This window comes from Hyaena hyaena, unplaced genomic scaffold (genome assembly GCF_003009895.1).
Source record: "Hyaena hyaena isolate Hyena2069 unplaced genomic scaffold, ASM300989v1 scaffold_458, whole genome shotgun sequence".
Taxonomy (NCBI): Eukaryota; Metazoa; Chordata; class Mammalia; order Carnivora; family Hyaenidae; genus Hyaena; species Hyaena hyaena.
The window spans coordinates 1,115,398-1,136,217 of record NW_024081090.1 but is presented as its reverse complement, the minus strand read 5'-3'; positions in this window follow the sequence as shown (position 1 = coordinate 1,136,217).

The following is a 20,820-nucleotide window of genomic DNA, read 5'->3' as shown; positions in this document are numbered from 1 at the left end:
AACCCCTTCACTTAGTTTACACTCTGAACTATAATTGATTTTACAATGGAAAAGAGACATATCACAGTAGCTAACTGAATGGGAAAGTCAATTCCATTTCCTTCCTTCCTTCCTTCCTTCCTTCCTTCCTTCCTTCCTTCCTTCCTTCCTTCCTTTCTTTCTTTCTTTCACCATGAAAAATCCCACTGTGATAATTAAGGAAACTTCTAATGCCACTGAGGACTGGGAAACTAAAAGAACATATTACAAAATATAAAAATTTATAGCACCACCTATTGGTTTCAAAATAAATATTGAATTTTTCTACTTGTACTAATTATGAAGAATAGTATAAAGAGACACTATGATTATTTTGAGTCATATGAATTTTTTTTACTTCCCAATGAATGATGCTATGGAATTTTTTAAAACAAAACTCATATTCAGGACTAAAGCCAATAAAGCTTTTCTTTATACGAGAAGTAAAATAGAATTGAGATTTTCTTTTATACATTGCTTGCACTGAGTTGTATTAATTTTTTAAGTCATGCCTTGAGTATTATTTCTAAACTGACAAAGCGTGTTGGGCTGCATTTTCTCTAATGGCTAACTAGAACGGAGGGGTTAAATACATCTAGCTTTTAGTCTCACCTGGCATGTCTTTTCCTAAAAACTGGAGGAGATACTGAAAATCTCCGAGTAAAATAAATTCTCAAAGCATTGGCTATTCTAGACTCTCATCCAGATGATCTTCATTACTCAGTCCAGCTTCTGTAACAATGAGGGGGCCTTTACGGTAATCTCAGAAATGTTTCCTTTCCACTCAGCTTTAGTGTGTACTGTCTGAATCATTTTCCAGAATGTATGATCCTTGCTAGGAACAGGGGTTGGAAGAACCACTCTATGCTTTTCCCAAACATTAGGAAGCATATGGACAACACTCTATGGAAACACCCCTTCCCACCCTTGGGATGACTGAGCATTTAAAATGATCACTGTCACAGCTTGTAAGCATATTTCTCTCTCTGACCCTATTTATTTCCCAGATTATTTTTAAAATCAGATTTCTCTTTTTAATACTTGAAGTGAAGGGACCCTTGTGTGGCTCAGTCGATTAAGTGTCCAACTTCGGCTCAGGTCATGATCTCACGGTTCGTGGGTTTGAGCCCTGTGTCGGCCTCTGTGCTGACAGCTAGCTCAGAGCCTGGAGCCTGCTTCAGATTCTGTATCTCCCTCTCTCTCTGACCCTCCCCTTCTCGTGCTCTCTCTCTCTCTCTCTCTCTCTCTCTCTCTCCCTCCCTCCTTCTCGGAAATAAATAAAACATTAATTTTTTTTTTTAAAAAAAGACTTGAAGTGAAGTCAAGTGATACCTTATAGGTATCAAACATGAAATTCTGGCCCTAATATTCACAGTGGGCAAATGATCTGGAAACTGAACTTCATATAGAGCTCCTCTGGATAGAACTGAAGGAAAAACAAAGCCATTTAGACAGCCCATTAAACACAGGTTTTAAATAGTTTCTCCCCATCTAACCAAATATTCACTTCTCAAAAATGTCGGCAGGTATTAATGTATGAAAAATGACTAAATTTGAAACCAGAGGAAAAGAAACCAAACAACACAAAAATAATACCAGATTCTGAGATGAGTCAGTCAGGAGAAAATAGACACCTTATCTTCACTTCAGGGAAGGAATTACTAGGCTGAAATATATAAAATTACATTTCGGTAAAAGTCAAAATTGTCAAATCATCTAAATTTCACATGATTCAATCAGTATTAAGTGAAGGGGAAAAAAAAACAATTCAAACATGTTTGGAAACAGAAATGAAAGAGAGGAAAAGAGCCAATAATGTGTCACATAATTCGGATAGGAAGAATTGGAATTTTAGGTTTTTTTAACCAACACTGTCAGAGCAGCTCCACTCGGCTCAGCTCCGTCTAGTACTTCTTCCTGCTCTTTTCTTATCACCAGCATTTTCTGGAGCTTTCATGCAAGTGCAATGCTTCTCACTCAATTGCTAACAGGCAGTTTAAAGTTTCCCATATTTGGGGGCCCCTGGGTGGCTCGGTCGGTTGAGCATCTGACTCTTGATACCATCTCAGGTCATGGTCTCACTGTTCTGGGGATTGAAGCTGTGTTGGGCTCTGAACTGACAGCACAGAGCTTTCTGATATTCTATTTCTCCCTCTCCCCCTCTCTCTCTCTACCACTCCCTGACTCTCCTTCTCTCTCAAATAAATAAATAAACTTTAAAAAAAGAAGTTATCGAACTTTCCCACATTTGAAACTATCCCCCATACTGTCACAAAATTCAAAATGGGATCCATGGTCTTTTGGGGGGAATTCTTAACAATTGTTACTTTGCCTCGTTTTTGAAATGTCACCAAGGACGGGCACAGCCACAACTTGATTAGACTCAGAATCCTTCAAGACCCATCTCATTTCATACTCCTCCACTGCTCTAAACAGGCTTCACGCTAGGCAGCCTTCACACCCTCCCTGCGGGTCTTACTCGCAGAGCAAGCCATAATAACAAGTCTCTGTGCCCTGGCTGGCTTTTTGGCTCAATGGGACAGTTCTGTTGCCAAATCCTGCTTCGAGAGCTTCACGGGTTTATCCTTACATGCACCTCGGTGACGTCCCATATTTTGTCTCTTCCGAGCTCAGGTTCATTTTCTGTATCCTCTCATTGCCATCCGGGTGACAAAATGTCTACATCTGGAGGGAAAGAAACCCCTACTGTCTTTTTGCCTTTTTCTCTGGAAAATATCATCCTGTTGTATATGTGGGGAGAAGCATGTTAGTAATAAGAGAAGGAAATGAGGGGGTCAGCGGGGACTGTTAGAGACAGTCCAGATGAAATTTAAAGAGGGAACTGTGGGGATAGTTTTTGAGAAAACTGGGAGATCTGAGCTTCGAAACCTACAGCCCATAATCTGGACTCGGCTGAAACATACCAAAAAGCTTAGCTCAGACCTGCAAGGTTCACTTCTTCTACACAAAAAACAAGGAAATGTGGAAGGTTTGTTCTTTCTCTTTAATAAAGCACATGAACAACCTGCTTTCAGGAACTCAGATCTTTTATGGAGTAAGAACTAGCTCTTTAAAAATGGGAAATATGTGTGGGGATGGTGTTTATTTACGCACACACAAGTGCACACATGCAATGATTATTAATATTTGCATACACATACACGTATGGAAATAATTGTCTCTGAAAGTGGTTTAAATCGAGAAACAATTGGCAGACAAAGAAAGGAAACCTGGGAACGGTCCAGTCTACAAAACTGTCCCACAAGACAGTATTCCCAACAATGGGAAGACCGATAGCATAATAATCCCCATAAAAATAACACGGGGGTGGAGGGAATGGAGGATTCTTTAGTATTTTTATGGATTCATATGAAAAGTTTTAGAACTGAAATTCTTTCCAAATCAACTTTTATTTATGTGGGCAAAAAATAGACTGCCAGCCTCAAAGGAAGGGCAGGTAAGTGGGTGTCAGGGTCTTGACAACTAGTGACAGCAGATGGAGGGAGAAAACAACAGAAAGAAAGCCGTCCCTTCTGAAAAGATATTCACACTGTGAACATGCCAGTGTCCACTACAGAGTATGTGTTTTGTACTGTCTGTGCAGGATTCAGTTTGGTTTTTATTCCTACACAACACATGCCATGGAATATTTACATGTTTGGGTACATCAACAAAGAGAAAAAAACAAAACAAAACAAAACAAAAAGACTCAACACACACACACACACACACACACACACACACACACACAAAATGGGATTGTGCTCTTTTGTTTTGCATTTTCTGTAACCCAGATTGCGGTAATTATCTCCCTGGCTTTACAAGCCTTTTCTTTCATTCTAAAGGCAGTTTTTGGAATCGTGTTACACTTAACTCAGTTTAACAAATAAGAGTAGTCTGGCAAAATGGCACCATGTGCTTTCCACAAATATTTGTGGTATAGGCAAGCTCTCAATGTTTTTATTATGCCCAAGGTTCTTTGGTTTTAAAGCAAGTGGAATAATGTAAAGAAGGGAGAGAAGCACGTATTTGGGAGCCGGGTGTGTGTTGGATGCACTTTGCAGATCCTTTAGTGCCAGACAGCGAACGAGGAAAAAGATACATTTTAAAAATAACTAGGGGAATAAAAAGAAGGAAAAAGGTTTGGAGGCATTCCGCAGAGCACAGTTTACCCTGGCGTGAGCTACAGGCTAATGATGGAATAATATTTGGAGCTCGCAGCCCCGAGAGGCTGACAATGCGCGCACTGTAGCCTGTGCGCTTCACACGTTTGCCCGGCTCTGTAGTCAGGACAAAGCCTTGTGGAACAGAGGCGAAGTGGGGAAGGGGTGAAAGAGAGAGTCTGCACTCAAGTTTGCAGTAATATAAATATACATACACTGTGCTGCAGATGTTCCTCATTGGCGAAGGCTGGCACGTAATTACGCTATGGGCTTCATAATATTTTAATGAGCTTTTTCTCCAAATAGCAACAAAAATGAACAATAAGAAGCTCTTAGGGAGGGAAAGTTGGTGTTGTTTTTGTCCCTGGGAAAAAAAAATTCTCATAATAGGTTATATTAGAATGGCATAAAAAACACTGGTCTGGGTTTAATAAAACTGAATTGAGTCTAAAATATGGTTCTTAGAGCTTAGTTTCCTTTTCTCCCCTTCATCTTTAGCAGTTCATTCAGGCTAAAGAAATAACAAAACAGTGGTTATAGTGTAATTCTGGTTGATTGTTTCTCTCTCTCCCCTTTCTCTCTCCCTCTGTTCCTCTTTTTGGGAGAAAAAAATCTTAAGTGGAACTGTTGCAACAATGCTGTTAATATATTGTGCCAATTAAAGTCTTGAAATAAATAACAAACCACTTAATATGTGTTGTAAATGTGCTGATTTAAGCATTGTTACACAGAGATTACATCTCTTCGGGGGAATGGATGGCTGGGTCCTCAACGGAGGTTTTCTCTCTGAGTGTGTGTGTGTGTGTGTGTGTGTGTGTACTCACACGTATGTGCGTGTGTGTGTTCCTGATTATTCTTTTTTTTATTCTGCTATAGGGTAAATTCCAAATAAAGACTAAAGAGCCAAAGTTTGTTATCTGCAGTAATGCAGCCAGGTTTTAGCATTGCTAACCCTACAAAGAAAATAATTTTTTGGGCTACATTCAGTATTTCATTAAAAAAAAGAAGTCTACAGCAAAATTGGAGTGTGTACCTTATTTTGAGACATAATCCTTGGGATGGTTTCTATGCACACAACTTTTTTATTTACGGTGAGCTGAATGAGACAGTTTAGGATGTAAACATCTGAGTAGTAAAATTATATTACCAGTAAAAACATAATAACTTCTGAATGTTATTTGGGAAAGGAAAACAACATTTCTACATATAAAATATTGAGTATGCCTGTATGAGGCACAGATACTGCCTTTTCTAATCTGCGGGTTAGAGATCAATGACTATGATTCAGAAGGATAATTTCTCCTGTAAAAATCCTATCATTTGACTGAGTTGGATGTTTTTATTACTGACTGAATAACCCTTACTCTCTCCTTCTTTTGATAAAGCTATTGTGGTAGATGCCTAAATGAACAATAAAAGTAAATCCTCATTTCAGGGAATCCATCAGACCACCAGACTTACATAACTCAAATTTGTTTTCACTGTTTGCATCTTGACATTAAGAAATAACAAAAATAGTGGACCCCAGGGATATATTCCTAGGACGTGACTTTTAGAAAAGTTCCTGAAATATCATTTAAAGACAACTTAATTGCCTCCTATCTCCCTCCTTCTTTGAGATGTAAAATGTTGACAGGAAAGGCAAGACTGGAGGCACTACAGAATTTGCCATGCCCTCCAAATCAGAATTTAAATAGAACTGAATTATGATGAGTACAGTTTTGGTGTCAAGTTTATTATTTTATTTTTCTACAAGTGGATACGGTATACATGACAGTTTTGTTAACTTAATTGGCCAGAATATGTTAACAATCTGAATATCACTCACTGCTATCCTGGATAAATGCCCTGTGTGTGGTAGCTCTTTATATATATACACACACATATATATTATATATTGATTTTACAAAGGAGTTTACTGTGTACATAGATGAACTTAGAGATGAACTTATGTGAAAGGTAAAAAATAGGTATGTGTGGCTTTTGATGAATTCTGCTTCTAATAGGTAGTCTAAAGATTTCAGCATTTTTAAAAGTAAAGCATATTAGAGGCACCTGGGTGGCTCCATGAGTTGAGTCCGACTCTTGATTTTGGCTCAGGTCATGATCTCATAGTTCATGTGTTTGAGCCCCACGTTGGGCTACATGCTGGCAGTGAGGGGCCTGCTTGGGATTCTCTCTTTCTCTCATTTTGTCTCTGCCCCTCCTCTGCATGCTCCCTCTCTCTCAAAAAGAAATAAATAAACTTAAAAAAAATATAGTAGATTAATAATAATGAGTTAAATTACATGTGGATAGAAGGAACTAAATTTATAAGATGCAGTGTAGGTGTGTGCTTAAAAGCAGGCACTCAGTAGCTGGGTTACATGGAATCAAATCCTAGCTCTGCCACGTACTAGCTATGCCCTTGAACAAGTTAATTAACTGCACCGTGCTTCAGTTTATCCATCTGGAAAATGGAGATCATGCTACCTTCCTCAGTCTTGCTAAAAGGACAACATGAGTTAATAAATGTAAACAGCTGAAGACAGAACATAGCACGTAGTAAGTACTGAGAAAGCATTTGGAATCGTCGTCATCATCATCACTATTACTGTTTAATGAATCCAGTATGCTGCTATTCGATCTCTGTGCTTATCAGCTGAACCAGGAATTAGAGTTCTGGGTCTTAGTTTGGGCTCCAACATGGACTGGCTTTATGCTCTTCACTTAGCCCACCCCACTCTTCTATCTAGTTTAGCTTAACATTAGGGAAAGTTAGGAGATGATTTATGAATGTAATTAAGTGTTAGAACACAAGCCTTTTAAAATAATTCAAAAGTTCTCCAAGAAAGCCAAGTGATGGTGCACAGAAAAAAAAGGATGTGGAAGACCTGAAGTCTAGGGCCGGGGATCAGGAAAGGCTGTCTCGATACATTCTGCCCGAGGGGATTTTACCTCCTACATGTGATGCTACTAGGTCCTATGTCCAGACAAAGTGCCACAACATAAAATATGTGGGCCACCATGGACAGCTGAGATCACTCTGGTGTAAGGCTATGTTTAGGGTCTTTAGTCTCAGCTCCTAACTCTCTCAAGAGAATAATCATTACTTAAAATTCTGCAGTTCCAAATCTGCTATGTGACAGACCACAGGCTTGTCTTCAAGGATATATGATTTCCTCTCTCTGGACATTCAGGCTTCTTGGCTCTCTCAAGTATTTTAATCCCTTCCATAAAATTAAATTAGTATCTAAAAACAACAACAACAAGCAGAGGTGCATGGAGCTTCCTCTTGGGAGCTGAGGAGGCATTTTCTGTTTCAGTGGGGTCACTCCTGTCCTGACCACTCTCAATGACACCATTCTGACCAAAGTGCTACTCAGCCGTAGTCTGTGTGGAAAATAAAATATCTGAGCACTACAAAGTTTCCCTAGACACCAGGACCAATGGTTTTATTGAGGAGTGAATGTGGAAAACATTTGATATTCTATCCGTGTGAGGATAGTAACACCTAATAGGTCCTGAACGCTTACTCCAAACCAAGCTACACTCTAAGTGCTTTCTGTATTATTAACTTGTGTATTCTTCACCAAACCTTCTGAGGACATTTTTGTCCCATAAAGGTCACAATGTGAGGGGGTGGCATAGCCCATGCTGGAATCTGAACTTCCTCTGACTTAGAGGACCTGGTGCCCAAGCAGCCATGCTTGTGACCCAACTCCAGCCATAAAGACAAAACAGTGAATCTTAAAAGCAAAGTCAAAAAAGCTTCCCAACCAGGTAATAGGATTTAGGATTACAAAATCAGACACTAAGATACAGCTATTTGCCACTGTCTAGTTTTAAAAATAATAATGCTTTGTTATTTAAATTGTGATTTTATATCCTGTTCTCATTTGAATTTCCCAGTGACATTGAAAAGTGAGGAAAACCCAGGTTTTTGAAAAGTATGAGTTAGCAATTTTTTTCTTGCCCATAATTTCTACTTCAGATCATTTCTAAGGAAATATACTCTCCAATAATGACACACTAGCAGCTGTGTAAGAAAACCCGCTAGCTCCTCTCGGGATACCAAGCTTAGATATATTAAATTTGGTAACAGTGGGAGAGTGTCTGGCTGGTATGGGTCTTAGAGCCCCTGCTCAAACTGTATTAGGAATGTCTAGTATTTTACCACTGCAACCACGTGGGCTAGAACCTGCTTGTTCAATTCATAAAAACCAAGTCTAGCCCCTTCAACATTGGCCAACCAGCAAATGATCCCTTCATGGACAGGACAGGCCCACTGGACCTGTCACAACTACCTGATCTAGCCATCATGTCTAGGCTTTGATTCTCTCTACATTGCCAACCTTGGGGGACTGACGCTTTATTAAGCAAGGCAGATGAGTACATCTCTCCATTCAAGAAAAAGGAAAGGGAAGCCCAGTGTGAATTGACACTGTGGAGGAATTTAAATAGTAAATGGAGTTAAAGCTGGATTAACTCTGAATACGTACAGCTTCATGTTGTCCTTCTATAAGAAAAGTAAGAGATATGAAAGTTTTATTTATGAATATTTTAATATACATTTTAGTGTCTGTTTAATCTTTGTTGCAAGAAAACCAAAGATAATGCCAACAGCATTAAGCAGAATTAACAAAAATTGGGGTTCTCTCTTGTTATCAATTATAGTTCTCTGTTTCAATGGCCTCATCGTCCAATCTGGAATGGCTTATCACAAGATACTTGTTACCAAAATCTTGATCACTATTACATTATCTTAGAAGCTCAATATTTAAGGAGTTCCAGGTTACACTGGAAATAATGTGAGCTATACATGTACCCTGAATCTCCCGACATCATAAGATAGTATACTGAGGAGTCATGCAGGCAAGTCTAAACTGCTTTCAACCAGGAGTTTCAGGTCTTGGCTTTTCAATTCACTTCTACTCGTCCAACATCAACTTTTAAAGTTTGGAGAACCCTGGCTCCACCATTTAAGAGCAACCTGAATGAGGGAAGTTTACTTAAAAGTTCTGAGCCTCAGTTTCCTTATCTTTAAAACATGAACAATAATAATTCCTGCCTTACAGCACTGGAAGGATGAAGGAAAATGTATACATCGTTTCCATCAGAAGGCATGGATCATAGAGTAGGTAGGTGCTCTGTACATAGCCTAACCACTCTTTTTTTGTAATTATTCTACCTTACATTTTCCTGATATTCTATATCTGTCACTAATATCATCTAAATTCCAGTCAAGCTCATCATGATTACATTGTACAGTCTTATCCAGGCCAGGAATCAAATAATCAAGTGGGGGAAATTGTACAAAGGAAATTAGGGTATACAAAGTGAGAAATAGAAGATTAAGGGAAGAAATTTGTATTGTATTCCTGAAACTGATATTTAAGGGGTAAGGGAGCATTATGTGGTGGTTTGATTTGCATCATGAAGAAGCAGTATATTGCAATGCAACTAAATAAAAGGAGACATGATATTTGGGACTAAGTTCTTGGTTGTGAAGAGGCCCTTGTTCAATATGACTCTCTGGCAATCATTTAAATGTGTACAATTCTAATTATTTTTTAATCGATGAATTTTATACTTATGAAAAGAGCCTATAAGCATTGACTTGATTTCCCCATGAAATAAAATAAAATGGCATTATGATGTTGATCTTGTTATAACTGAATCGACTAATTTTAGCACACCCATCTGAATGCACACTGCTCCAGCACATTGAAAAGAATCTCACCAAAATTTAGAGAAACCCTGTAAAGTAAGGCCTCCCTAGAAAACCTAATGTTGTGCAATGTGCCAATTCTTTCCATTGCCAGGGGAGTGGGAAATAGTGTGTATGGGTGTGTCCCTAGACAAGCAACCCAAGAAAAGGACTGGAGAAAGCTGAGACACAGATGGCAAATGTCTGGGCTGTCCTTCCTGGCACAAGTGTGTTTGTGACCTGCTCTGTCTCTCATGCAATGGAGTCAGCTGGATATGAGCCTGGTACATTACAAATGATAAAGGGAATGGAAAAACTTATTTCCCATCGAGAGTATGAAGTTGAGAAGGCGAAATGAATCTGGAGGCGAGACTTTCAGCTTGCGCCATCCTTCAAGTATAACAGAATCCTATTCAGCTCATAGGAGGATCCTCTCAGGCCCCCACCCTGTGGTATATTCTCAAGGTGCTAAAAAGAGTTTCTTTAGAGGAAATCTTATATGTATTTTCCCACTGTAATGGACCCCCATAGCAAACCAAATCTTCACTGTAGTTAGAGAATGTATTTTGCTTTTGCATGAGGAAGAGAAATCAGGCTTCATCTGAGTGACTCCAAAACACCTCTTGGAATATGTGACACAGAGGCCAAGTTCAACTCAGTAGAAGAAAGGACTTTCTGACAATCAGATCTATCCAAAACTAGAATGGGTTGGAGGTATTCCAGCCAAGGCTGAAGGAGCCCTTGTTGGACATGTTCAGAAAATTCATGCCTTGGTAAAGTATTGGGCTAAAAGTCTGAAATTCTATACAAATATTTGATAAAAGAACGGAAAAAGTCTTGGGACCAGGAAACGTTGGAAAGCAAAGTTGCATCAATTCTAAAATAACACATGGAAAGCAAAGCTAAATGGCTCTGCTTATTCTCTCCACCATCCCACTCAAAAGCCCTGCCATGTGAGCTCTGTGCCAAGAAGATAGGAGCCTGCACTGGGGACAGCACTTCAGAAGGCAGTGACTTCAGAAGGCAACTAGTTGGAAGGGAGGCCCAGATGAGAGTTCAGCCCCAAGTTTCTAGTGGCCTGCAAGCACGCTGCTTCATTGGGCTCTGGTGGGATTCTTCCCATGGCAGGGGAAGATCTCTCCACTGCTTTGTGCTGACATACAGAGAGTGTACAGACTGTTTGTCTCCAATCTGTACTAATACATTATTTGCTTTCCTGCTCTTAAGGAGATGTCTTTAGTTCAAATCATGCCAAAATTATGTTTAATATCCTTGAAGACATGTTGGTGATTTTGCTTCAGATTTTCATTATCTGAATTCCCTACCCCTTTCCTCTACTTGGTGAACTCTGACTGATACCCTTCCCTGGCATTTCCGTGAATCCTTACCTGCATGTTCATACATGTTTTCCCTCCTCTGTGCTTCTACAGAGCTGTGTATAGACCCCTACGATAAAACCCATGACCAGGACCTGCTATAAAATTTGCACAATCCAGGGCAAAATGAAGATGCGGGGTCCTCTGTTTATAAATTATTAGGGTTGTGTCCATGCGTGTGTGTGTTTGTGTATGTGTGTGTTTAGTAAGCTCAACGCCCAACATGGGGCTTGAACTCATGACCCTGAGATCAAGAGTTGGATGCTCTACCAACTCAATGAGCCAGACACCCCAAATTATTAATAATTTTACAATGATGGCACAGAGCATTAAACCAAGTACAAAGGCTGCTAAGCATGGGTCCTTCGTGATAGCATAGATCACATGTCCACAAAGCCAACCCTGGACACTGGAACCAGATTCTGTGTTACATATTTTCTGTTGATTTTGGGCTACCAATTACCCATTCCCTTTTTTTGTAGTAAGGTTACTTCTCACCTGCTGTATATCATCTTAGTGAACCTATAAATCAAGGTAACCTACCCTCTCCTTCTAAGGGATAGGCACATGACCAAATTCAAGCTCCCTCCATTAGCTCTTCTCTTTCTCCCTCCCTCTTCCTCTCCTTTGTATCCCTCCCTTTTTTCTTCTTCTAAGATTTTGAATCTTAAGAACAAAGATGTAAGAACAAGGGAAAAACTTGAAATGGATTTATTCACCAGTGATGCCATGACTTTTGAGAAGATCCTAAGACTTAAACTCTTAGGTATGTTGATTCTTCCTATTTTCAAGCCTGACTCTCCAGCCTTCTAGTTGACCCTATGAGTATCCCAAAAACTTTCCAATAAAAGTCTCACCTGCTTAGGCAGCCAGAATTCATTTCTGTTGCTTACAATCAAAGAACCCTATAGGTGATAGATCTCTCTCACTCCTTAGACTGTGAGTTCTTTGATCTAATTAAAATTATAGCATGTATGTGTTAAGTAAATGCCCCATAACAGAAAAGTGCCAAGTGCTTCACACATCACTTTTCATTTACTCTTCACAGTGAGTCTTCAAAGTAAGTCTCCTTGTCCTTACTTTTCAGATGACAAAAATGAGGTTCTGAAAGATGACAACATATTCTGAGAGTCTCTCGGTTACTTAGCTGTGGAATCAAGATTCTCAGGCTGCATTTCTTTCTGACTCCCAAGACCACACTTTCTACAATGTCATGTTCCTTTTGTATCTTCATTTTCTAGCACATTGCTTGGCACGCCATATACCCTATAACTATTCAATGAGTGAGAGAATAAGTAAAAGGAGTAATATTCATATTCATGCCTCCATCCAGCTTCAGTTTATAACCAATACACAATGGCCTACAATTATAAAGTCAAATTTTTATTTTTTGCCTCTCTCATCATAAAATTTTATTTGCCGTTCGCTACTATGAAAACATTGGCACATCTATCGCTTTTTCTAAAATGGCTTCCCATACCAATAATCTCAGTTTATTTCATGATTTCTTTAGTGATTAACTGTGACTGCCACCACTTTCCAATCAAAGGCACAATTACAGGCACAGTATAAATCGATTATTGACACCCAGGGAACAAACCATGTAGCTTTAACTATGTTGGCCTTTAATAGGGACATTCACAAACTATTTCCCTCTACCCAGAAATATTTTCAAAATCAATAATTGGATGGTATAAAGGTAAATAGAAGTTGAAAGCCTGCCTCAAAATGCAATTCAGCCAAAGTACAATAGCACTGGGGAGAACCAGAGAGATACAGAGGCAGCCAGAGAAGTTTCATATTTTACAAGGGATCTATCTCACCATTGTAAAAAGAAGAGACATACATTTGGCAGGTAAAAACAAAACCCATTATTTCCCCCCTTATGTGTGTCTAAACAATTCAATGTAAATAAGATGTCACTGAACAGAGGACTAATCTTTGCTGTTCCATATCCAGGTTCAGAGGTAAAAAAAAAATCAATTAATTACAAAAGCTTCCAAACAATGCAAACAGCATTAAGCACAGTAATTATAAGATAAGCATGGAAGCAATTTTCAGTTGATTGGGTGTGGGTGTGCAGAAGTAAACCTACAGTTTTCCTGCTGGTGCAAGAATAGCTTACATGCCAATTAGTGGTTATTGCTACTAATTATTAAAAACATTTTTAAGAGTAATTAAAAATTAAATGCACCTGTATGATGGCTCATAACTGCGTTGTGGTAAATTACTCAGATTTTCCATATCAATCACGCAGGAAATGCTCAGTGAGACAGAGGGGCATCATGACACCCACTATCAGAAGCCAAACAACATATGTGTGTGCCCTCCACCTGGAAGTATTGCTGGGATTTGGTCTTTCTGCTCAAAAGTTTCTATGAGAGCAGGCTAATGAGGACAAGAGTTGAGGGGATAATCCTTTACTTATGACATTAGCGATGTCTTCCTTGCCACAAAATGCTGCTGAGAAAAGAGAGGTGAAGCTCAGCCTCATCTGAGGTCTCACTTCCCCTCTTAAAAAGGGAATATTGGGACCCCCATCTCACTTCCACTAGTAACCATGTGACCATGCACACACAGGTCACTGTTCCTCCTAGATTCAGCCTCTTTACCTTCAAAGCACAAACTTAGCTTAACTGGCCATGAGGATTCCTTTCAGGATTAAACTTTGTGTCCTGAGCTACTCTTCATATCACATGAATAAGAAGACCTGGGTGTTAATGCACTGAGCGTTCCTTTGGTTTCAGGCTTCTCCATCACATGTTCAAATCCTTGGCTGCTCACTGGAATCATCAGGGGAGCTTTTAAACACTCGAAAGCTAGGGTGCCGGGTGGCTCAGCCTGTCAAGCATCTGACTGTTGATCTAGGCTCAGGTCATGATTTCACGGGTTGGGAGTTTGAGCCCTGTGTCAGGCTCTGCACTGATGGGGCAGTGGCTACTTGGGATTCTGTCTCTCCCTCTCTTTGCTCCTCTCCCCGCTTGCTTTCTCTCGGTCTCTCTCTCAAAATAAAAAATTTTTTAAAAAGACTTTAAAAAATAAATAAATAAAAACTCGAATGCCAAGGCATGTGCCCCAGAGATTCTGATTTAATTGGAAAGAAGTAGAACAGGGCATTGGTAGCTTTTCAAAAGTCTCCAGGTAACTCAGATGTCCTTAGGCTGTTACAAACTACTGTACACGTTTTATATACATTTGGATCACTAGTTCTGGTGTTTTCAAAATAGTCTGCGGAGTATGCATTTTTGTCCCCATTTTACAGATGAGGAGATATAGTCAGGACGTTAAAACATCTAGCATAATGCAAATGTGGCAGAGACAGAAATCCAAGTGCTTTCATTCAGAGATCCCAGTGTGTGTGTGTGTGTGTGTGTGTGTGTGTGTGTGTGTGTGTGTGTGTGTGTTTAACCTTAACTATATTATCAATGTTATAAGTTGTTGATTGACTTTCTGGTGTTTCTTCTCTCTGGTTATTTGAATTTTCACAGCACATATCCTTAAAAGTCTTTTATTTAAATTTCCTTATTTTCTCAGATGTTCGAATGGAATAACATACAACATTAGGGGTATAGATTTGCTTGTTATTTCCTTAAAGGATTCTTTTACATACTGGAAACAAAACATTGGACGTGCAGGGGGTGATGTTCTGGAAAATCATAGCAATCCAGGCTCTTTCAGTGGCCAACCAAGCCTGAAGAAGGGACGAAGCTGCGGAAGAGGAGGTGTGAGCAACTTCTGTTACTCCATGAGAAACAGAAAGTGCAGAAGGAGGTGGAGGGCACCACAGCAGCGAATGGAAAGTGAGGCACATTTCTTAGTCTCTGCCTTTGACTTTGTAGGTTTTGTTTGTGTTTTGTTCTTCTTAAGGCTGTCACCTCTGTTTCTAATGATATCTAATGGGCCCCAGGACATTCTTACCACTTACCTAGTTATTATCTCCACTGGAAATCTAATTGTCTTTCCAGAGATACAAAGCGATTTATGTGCCACCATAATTTTATTTACAGTCTTCATCTTACACAGCCAAGGTAAAGAAAAGTAGTCATTGCCCACACGTATATCAGGAGTCCACTCTCCAGTTCATTTTTGGAGCTTCAGGAAACAAACAAGAAACAGCAGCAATGACAACACACACACACACACACACACACACACACACACACACACACACCACATTCGCTGCTCTTCTTCATATCAGAGGGCTCATGCCTACCAGTTCAAACCCCAACCACCAGCTCCCTCACCTGAAATCAAAAAGGACTTGTGTTTTCACTCCAGCATATAATTGGCAGACACATATTTTGTTTTTGCTTGTTTTTTTTGTTTTTGTTTCGGCAAAATCAGTGTGCCTTCCTTCCGACTGTCCCTGCCAAACATATCAGATTATGTGAGCTTTATGGACACACAATGGTTCCTGGGCAACCTGAAAGCCAGAGAGACTACAGGATATAGTCTGGGGGAGGGTAGGAGTCACAGAGAAAGCGCGAGTGAATAATAGATAACCGATTTGAGATAATTATTGGAGAGATGACAGAGAACATCACCGTGATTCGTTTTGCCAGGTTGTCATTTCAAAAACAATGAAGAACTATTAAATCGATTTCTTTTTTTTTTTCTTCTTGGGGAAATGAGTACACAGATATTAAAGAATAAATGAAATGAATACACAGATACTAATTATGAATACTGATTATGATAAGTTTGAGTAGCTTGCGACTTCATACAGCACTGGAAGCATTTGTTATGCAAATGTGCAAACTCTGCACAGTGCCTTATAGATCACTGGCATTAGGTCCACAACTATTGTGCAGAAATACGATGTGGCTCAACTCGGTTGGGGGTCATTTTATTGCCAATTTAACTAGTGTTAAATTAGTGGGTATTTAACTGTCACTAAAACAATTTAGGGCTCAATGCACTTAAGTATTATTTTTACTAATATTTCAGTGAAAGTGAAGAATTGTTCCTCCCAATCCTGTACTCATGCTAGAGGCACCACTGTTTTCTAGTCTACAGTAATGAAACTTGCATTAGCAAAAGTGGGCTGGTTGCCTACTAAGGAAAAACAAATAATCTCCTTGAGAGCTTGGTATCCTGCTGTATTTTATTGCAGTAAAACCATTTTAACATCCCTTTTCACTGAATGAGATTTTTTAAAATTCCTAAATCATGAGCCAAATTAGTATAATCCATGCAATATTTCGTGGAAGACCTTCCCTGTAAGATTATTGCATTGAACTCTTAACTTTTTGTGGGCTTTTGGGGAGGGGGGCTTGGGAAAACACACCATATTTCTCAACGAACACGAAATATGATCAACTCCAAATTCAGAAAGATTTACAAATGCCACAACACAGTTATCTACCAGCAAACATATCATTTCTTTGTTTCGTAGGACACCAAGGATGAATTATTCATGAGACCCCATTTCAGATGCTTATTGTGTCTGGTGGCAAAGTCTCCGCCTGCTCAGCCCCCGGAAAGCTCTGGCGCTTTGCTGCAGGCACAGTGCTCGGTGCCATCCTGGGACCAGCCGTGTGCTCTCGAGTTACTGGAGCAGCTCAGGAGTTCCAGTGGCCTCAGCTGTGGAGACAGCTGTTTGCCCACTGTCTGTGATGGCAGAAATGTGTGGTAGGCTTCCCCCTAACAGCATGCTCTCCCACAGCGCGCGCACACACACACACACACACACACATGCAAGTCCCATGCCATGCATCATACACACAACCACCAAAAGGGTGCAGAGAAACCCCATGATTTGAGGACCAGAAAGCGCGGTGCATCACAGCTTAGAATAGTTCTTTACCTGGTACGCAAAATTATTAGAACAGAGGCTGTAGCCTCCATATCTAAACCTTTCTTGTAATTTATGCATCAAAAGGTTTGTGCATGCGTGAAATTCAAAATGATTTATTGTTTAGTTATTGCCTTATTTACTTACTTAATGGATTGATTGATGTGCCAGGATCCCACAGATAACAGAGGCTTTTTTTTTTTTTTTAAGATTGCTTTAAAGGAAATAGATTGCAAATAGGAGTTTCACTAATACAGTAAGTCAACCCCTCCTTCCTGGTTTGTATTCATGAGTTCCTTTTGGCTCTGGCCTGCTACCTGTCTATGTCTATTCGTTGACACAAAATACGCACCTTGTGCACCGTGGGGAGTGGCAAGGATGAAAGAAGAAAATATTAAGTGTGGAAGGGTAAAATATGGGGAGAAAATCTGGATCAAACCCCAGAGTTTCAGCCAATATAAGCACCTATAGTAGGCAGTCTCTTGCGTGGTGCTTGGGCAGGAAGCCACGGAGCCACTCTACAATGGGAGGTATTAGAATTCCATCTGGCATCATTTCTCCAGAGAAGAGAGAGGTACAGACAGAGAAGTACCACAATTAGAATTCCTACTGTAGACCTCCGATCATCTGTTTCTTTTCTGGAAACTAAACTCACTTTCATTTTCTAAGGACATTACTACACCTGGGTCAATGTACTAAAATAAAATTCTCTACAAACATTGTAAAGCCGGTTACAAGAAAAGTTCTACAAACCTCTTCCTAGCATGCCTCTTGAAATTTATGTATCGCCTTGAAATATAGGGGGTCCGATATTTTCCTTGGTCTTGGTGCATAGGGGCCAAATCAGGAACGAGGTTGAATTGTTTGTGGGACTCGGACGTTGACTGTGTGCACAATTCTCCCTCGATGCTGTATGCATTGAAACGTGCACGCCCGATCTCTGCAACCTCTTTCCGAACGAACTCTAATTTGACATAATGCAGCGTCGAATGGCACCAGCCATCGGCCTTGCATCAGAAATGCATTTTATTTGGATCCAATTCAGACTCTTAACGAACTGGTTCCCGTAAAAGGCAGCAGATGGGACTGCGGCAAATGGGAGCGGGTGTGCGGCCTCAACGCAGCACCCACGGCTGCTTCACTGTGCTAAAGCCTTTCCTGAGTTAGTCGGTTAGTTAGCTAATTAGTTAGGCGCATTTCAGCTGAAACTTTTAATTATAATGAACGCATTTATCCCACCAAGCCACCAAACTGAGGCCCAAAATGCTACGGTCCGGCGAAGGGAAGTGGATTCTGCCCTCAGCTTTCTCTGTCCTACTGATTAATGTGGTGCATGCTGCCAGAAGATGGCCCGGCGGTTTATAAACCTGGCAAAGCTGTAGCCAGGCCTTCTCTTCTAAAGGTCAATTAAAAATGCTAGTTGCACTACACACAGAATTCTCCACAGAAGAATGCCACGCAGTGCCCAGAGTGGTCTCTTAATACGAAATATCAATTTGATTTTCCTCAGGAGATTCAGCCTCCTTTTGCAATGCAAATATTTTCAAGTGTACTAAACACGTTTTAGCACCTCAACATAGGCACTAAAACTATTTGCATGCAAAATTACCCAGAGTAGGCAGACAGGCACAAGCTTATGCTAGCGCCATATGTGCTGAAGAATTTGAGCCAGGAAACAACTAGTATCTGGACGTTATTTACAATTTAAATTTAATTTTACATTATTATTCAAACGAGAGCTTATATATAAAGTCTCTATTAAAATTAATGCTTCGCACGGAACACAATTTCACCTAAAATTATATGTTTAATAGTGCCCGGGTGTTTTTGTTCAAGCCATCTCAACCACTCAAGAGTACAATCCAGCACTTTTGTTCCTTGTCTCTCAACTCTACCTGCTTGAGTGGTTCATTTTTCCCTCTCACAACTTCTCTCAGAAAGAGCAGCAAAATTAATGTTGGTTGGAAGGCCCGGAAACCAACACAAAACATAGACCAAGCCAGACACATGGAAGAACATAAGTGATTTGAGGAAATAGACACTACCTGGAAATAGCATAGAACATCGTAAAAAAAAAAAAAAACACCTTATTTTTTTCTTTCCAAGAAGCTTCACTTGACGTTTTTGTGAACAAGGGAAAAGACTTTGGTTTAGCATTTAATTTGCAAATTGCAATGTTTCATATCCTCCCAAGAAATGGCACTTCTTTCTGTCCTCAGGAACACAATGAATCCTGTGTCTCTACTACGCTTTCAGCTGACCTTAATGAAGAAATCTTAAATCTATTAGCAAAGTGTGAGCAAGGTGTTTAATGATTATTTGTTAATGTCTATCAAGACGAGACATTGCTCTCTTCTTTATCTTTTCAAGTACTTTTCCATTTCAAGACACTTACGTAAGATTTCATGTCTTTAACATCATTGGCTTAAATATCTCATAGTTTATTTTTATGTTAGTTTTAGGAGAAAAAATTCTGACATATCAGAATAACTATTTCTAACTCTGTCTTCAATTTTCCTCAAGGTTCAGATGGGACTCATCTACTCTCAGGGACTGTTTGAGTAGTGGTACTACCAGAATAATTGTCTCCCCACTCTTTGTCAAGCTTGGTGAGGTGTTTGGAAATCGTTATGTAGTAATCCATTTTAACTCAAAACTTAGAACAAAAGAAAAGTATCTTTTCAATCCTAGGCTATGAAACAAGTCTTATAAAGTCCACAGTTATAGAAATGAATTCGGGGTTGATGGAATATAATATTTCATCACAAGGACACCATCAAATATACCCAGAACTTTAATTACAGAAAATTCCTCCCCATGGATTAAAAATCCTCAAATTTATTATAAACCTAGCACATGTTATTTATTCTTTGAAAACTTCAAGTATTGTCGTAGGTTAAATATCTGTTTTACTTTTCTTTCTTTCTTTCTTTCCTTCTTTCTTTCTTTTCCTTTCTTTCTGCCCTCCTTCCTTCTTTCTTTCTTTTCCTTTCTTTCTGCCCTCCTTCCTTCTTTCTTTCTTTCTAGAGTAGAAGAAGGAAGCTGCTTTCTTTCTTGACTTGCAATCAGTCTTAGAAATGTTGAATCATTGCCTAGGTGCATGAACTCCGTTCTGAGCAGCTTTAATTTATAGCAGCCAACATTTCTATAACATAAGCTCTCTAAAAGAGGCCCACAGAAGAACCAGAAATATGTGGTTGTGTAGAAAGTTTAATGGGAATGGAAAATCTCCACGTTTACATGTCTATCCTTGCATATTAATATCATTACATTTAAACGGTGGTTTGATTTCAAACATTGAATTAATTAAGAAGGGAACTTCCAGGTCGAGTTAGAAGGCCAAATCAAATGCCAACAGCTCCCTCTACTGGCTCCTAGAGGAAAACATTTGTTCTCTATCATTGAAAAAGAAATTTACTGTTTATTTAAGAAGCGTCTTTGTCAAATTAATTTTTTTAAATCTAAGTTTCTTGGGAAACCTGAAGAATGTTCACTTGTAGTTAGTTTTAGGAAGAAAAATCCTAAGGATTATGGAAATGGAAATTGACAGTCATGTGACATTTCCACCAGAAACAAGTCCTACATCCACTAAAATACATATGGTCATTCTGTTGCCCAGCAGCACCCTTTATTATACAGAGTTTGGGTTTAGGTTAAAATATAATTAGGGTTAAGTTTGGAATGGTATTTTATCAAATCTGACAAAAAAACAATGAATTCATTTTCTGGAAGTCGAGAAATCTTAACGAAAATATCCATTTTTTTCCCATAATACTGCTT